This window comes from Saimiri boliviensis, chromosome 2 (assembly GCF_048565385.1).
Source record: "Saimiri boliviensis isolate mSaiBol1 chromosome 2, mSaiBol1.pri, whole genome shotgun sequence".
Classification (NCBI taxonomy): Eukaryota; Metazoa; Chordata; class Mammalia; order Primates; family Cebidae; genus Saimiri; species Saimiri boliviensis.
Window position 1 is genome coordinate 173,439,361 of NC_133450.1, and position 4,543 is coordinate 173,443,903.

The 4,543-nt window shown below is 41.2% G+C and overlaps 1 pseudogene; it reads left to right on the top strand.

The window, feature by feature from the left end:
* Positions 1-3,395: 3,395 nt before the first annotated feature.
* LOC101040998 (survival motor neuron protein-like) lies at positions 3,396-4,039 on the top strand (annotated as a pseudogene).
* The last annotated feature ends 504 nt before the right edge of the window (positions 4,040-4,543 follow it).

Sequence of the window (4,543 nt, forward strand, 5' to 3'; positions counted from 1 at the left end):
AAACATCCCAGGGGCTGGGCACGGTGGCTCACACCTGTAAGCCTAATACTATAGGAGGCCGAGGGGGGCAGATCACTTGAGGTCAGGAATTTGAGACCACGCCTGGCCAATATGGTGAAACCCATCTGTACTAAAAATACAAAAATTAGCCAGGTGTGGTGGTGGGTGCCTGTAATCTCAGCTACTCAGGAGACTGAGGCAAGAGAATCGCTTGAACCCAGGAGGCGGAAGTTGTAGTGGGCTGAGATCATGTCATTGCACTCCAGCCTACGCGAAAGAACGAGACTCTGTCTTAAAAAACTCAAAAATCAAAAACAAACAGAAAAAATTAAAAAAACTAAACTAAAACCATCCCAGAGGAAAGACAAATGGCTGTGATTTACAAACCGGAAAGTTGAATTGGTGGAGCCGTACACAAGCAGTGTAAAAAAATCCCAGTGGAGACTTTTCCTCTGCATAATCCCTTTTTCCTTCCTCATGCAGGCCTCAGAGCTCCGCCACATTCCCCTCAGGGGAGGAGAATGGAGCCCCATTTAGGAACAAAATTTTCACTGTGCCCCTGCTTCCTTGGGTTTGTCTAAGTGTCTGGGATATCAGGAAGGGCCTCTAGGTGTTCAGCACTTTTGGGTCGAGAAACAATCTAATTGCTGAAGGCAAGCCTTCAAAGTGGACAGCCATCCAGATGACATTCTAGAATCTTCCAGCTGACATGGCAACTCAGGGAACCTCTACCTGAGTGAGCACGGGACTTCGTGACTAGCTTCCAATGAACACAATATGGCAAAAGTGATGGGATGTTATTTCAACGATCAGGTCACAAAAGACTATAACTTTCACCTTGCTAGCAGACTCTCTTTCTTACCAGCTTTCATGGAGCAAGCTGCCAGTTTGGGAAGCCCAAGTGGCAAGAAATTGAGGGTGTCCATCAGCCAACTGCCAGCAGGGAACTGGGACCCTCGGTCCAAAAGCCCATGAAAAAACGGAATCCTGCCAACAATCACTAAGTAAAGTTGGAAACACCATGCCTCAGTTGAACCTTGTGATGACCTGGCCAGTATTTTGGTTGCGTCCATGGGAGAGGCCCTGAGCTGCAAGATCTAGCCAAGCCATACTCAGATTACACAGAAACTGTCACATAATAAATATGTATTTTGTTTTAGATGGAGTTTCACTCTTGTTACCCAGGCTGGAGTGTAATGGCACTATCTTGGCTCACCGCAACCTCCGCCTCCTGGGTTCAAGCAATTCTCCTGCCTCAGCTTCCTGAATAGCTGGGACTATAGGCGTGCACCACCATGCCCAGCTAATTTTTTTTTGTATTTTTAGTAGAGACGGGGTTTCACCATGTTGATCAGGATGGCCTTGATCTCTTGACCTTGTGATCCACCCACCTCGGCCTCCCAAAGTGCTGGGTCACCACGCCCAGCCAAATAAATATGTATTGTTTTAAGCTGCCAACATTTGTGTGTGGTGGGGGCGGGCAATTTGTTACAAAGCAATAGATAATACAATATATTAAAAATGTAATGAAAACTCAGTGGGATACACACGCAAAGAGTCATGTTAAAAGTGTCCAAAGCTTGGAGTCATAGGATACTTAGAGTAAGTACTCGCTGGAGGAGAAGTATGGGATCTTACTTCACAATGCAAAGCTGTTCATGCTCTTCCAACCTCCACTCCCACTGTAGCTGCCCATTTATCCACTGGATAAAGCATAAGTTCCTTAGTCTAGCAACAAGGTCTGACATCATGTGGCCTCAGCCTATTTCTCCAATTTTGTCTCCTACTTTCCTACCGCTTACACTCCATCTTTAAGTCATACCATCCTACATGTACTTGCCCCAAATGCTCTATACTTTTCCCTCTGTCCATACTGCTCCCTCTGCCTAGAATACCTTCCTGTACAGGTTCAGTTACATGTTTCCTTGGTGCTCTGTAGACTCCATTTAAATCCCTACATTGCCTTCTCACTCTCTTTTATCACCTGTCCATGTGTCCCATATAACTTTTGGTTTCTTTGCTGAGTATCCCTCTAGCTTTAAGCTCCACATTGAGCCTCTTCTTCAACTTGGGATCCTCAGAGCTAGTTCGCCATCTGGCAAATCACTTCAGTCAACAACTTATGAAAGAATAACCATGGGATGGACCTGCCAGGAGGAGACACAATTACTTATTGGCTTAACTGTAATTTATGCCATGCTATTGAAATCATAGGCAGTGTACAATAAAAGGAGCTACATTCAGAAGGTTAGTAGCACACACAATTAAAAGCCATATAGAAAGATGAAAAAGCAAATCTGCCAAACAGTAGGCATATTTGTCACAATGGAGGATGGCATTTCATCCTAAGTCTGCCATCAGACAAGCAAGAACCTTGCAATTGGGTTCCTCTTCAAAATTCCTCCGCTAAGACAAAAGAAAGGCTTCCGCACAGTTTTTCAAAATTATTCAGGTTTTCATCCTATATATTGGCTTTACTCACCTTCCTGGTGTATCAAATCAATTCAAAGAGAAAGAGGAGAGGATTTTAAATGAATATCTTATTTTTATGCCCTTCAAGAAATCTGCCTTCCTCCCCATTTGTTACCAACTAAAATTGACAAACTGACCCAGAGTTAAATCAACTTAGGGATCACTCAAGGAGCAAAACCAACCACCTTTTTCATAAAGAAATGTTCAGAGAAGAAGGTAGCAATTACACTTTATCAGTGAAAATGTCTTTCTTACAAAGTATACTCATTACGTGGAAAGTTTGATGATCCTTTTACTTTAAATCAGAGGTAACTTAGCATGGATGCCCTTCATTTTGAAGAAAGAGAAAATATTTGATGATTTGATGATTCATCAAAAATTTGTTTCTATGAAACAGGCTTACTGTTTTGAGGGATTTCAATGCAAAATTCATAATCAGCCTTGGAAAAGAAATGTCTTATATCCTATAAAACTGGGATGGCTTAAAAAGTTCTATTCCTGCTCAGTCAACTTACTGAAAATTATCATCATCTTTGACCTACAGAAAGGAATATATCCAGAACCTAAGATAAAATCTGTTTCTTTAGGTCAAAAATCAACTCTGCAATCAAGGTTGTGGAGAGTCCTTGCAGAGTAGATGACTTTGAGTTTTATAAATTGGTTAGGTGTAGGGACATGATCAATAGTTCGATGATTTGACTAAAATGTGCTGAAAAACAACCTGTAGGGAGGATTTGTATAACTCTGCACAAACATTCTTGAACCTGAAAATCCAAACTGAGTTATATTGAGACTAACAAACTTAATATATGCCACCAAAGGAGAAGGCTGTATCATCTCAAGGAAATAATTTTTGACCATGGTTAGTAAGTATGTAGGAAATGATGCATTCATTGAAATGTAAAACTGGCAGTAGGCTTACGATGGCAATGGGCAGTGCCAGCAGTGGCTGTGGCATCCTGGAGCAGGAGGATTTGGTGTGGTTCTAGTGTGGCACAGGCCAGAGTGATGATTCTGACATTTGGGATGCTACAGCACTGCTAAAAGTGGATGATAAAGCCGTGGCTTCATTTAAACCATGCTCTAAAGAATGGTAATATTTGTGAAACTTCAGATAAATCAAAATGTATGCCTAATAGAAAGCCTTCTAAGAAGAATAAAAGCCCCCCCCCCCAAAAAAAAAAAAGAATACTGCAACTTTCTTGAAGTAGTGAAAAGTTGGGCACAAATGTTTTGCCATTTGGTCAGAAGACAGTGGCATTTACCCAGCTACCATTGCTTCTGTTGATCTGAAGAGAGGAAGCTGTGTTGTGGTTTACACTGGATATAGAAGTAGGAGCTAATCTGTGTGATCTAGTTTCTTCAACCTCTGTAGCTAATATAGGACAGAATGCTCAAGAGAATGAAAACGAAAGTCAAGATTCAGTGGAGGAAAGTGAGAACTCCAGATCCTGGAAACAAATCATGTAGTATCAGGTCAAAAGCTACTCCATGGAATTCTTTTCTCCCTCCACCAAACCCCATGCCAGCATCAGGACTGGGACCAGGAAAGCCAGGTCAGATCTAAAATTCAATAGCCCACCATCCATACCACCCTACTTCCTATCATGCCGGCTGCCTCCATTTCCTTCTGGACCACGAATAATCCCCCCACCACCTCTCACATGACTAGATTTTCTTGATGATGATAATACTTTAGGAAGTATGTTAATCTCTTGGTACATGAGTGGCTATCATTCTGGCTACTATACAGGGTATGGAAAATCAAAAAGAAGGAAGGTGCTCACATTCCGATTAATGAGTAAATATGCCATTATTATGAAAGTGAATCTTACTTTTGCAAAATTTTACGGTTTGTGGAAAACAAATATTTTTGAATATTTTAAAAACTAAAATGTTAAAAAGTTAAAAGTATTAAACATATTTTGATGCCAAAACTATTAGATAAAAGATTGAGCTACATCCCTACTAGAATTCTCATGGTATCAAACTATCACCTCACCAAAACTTACTGGTTGGTTGTGTGGAAAAACTATACTTTTACAATAAAGAGTTCCTTAGGCTCTGTTGA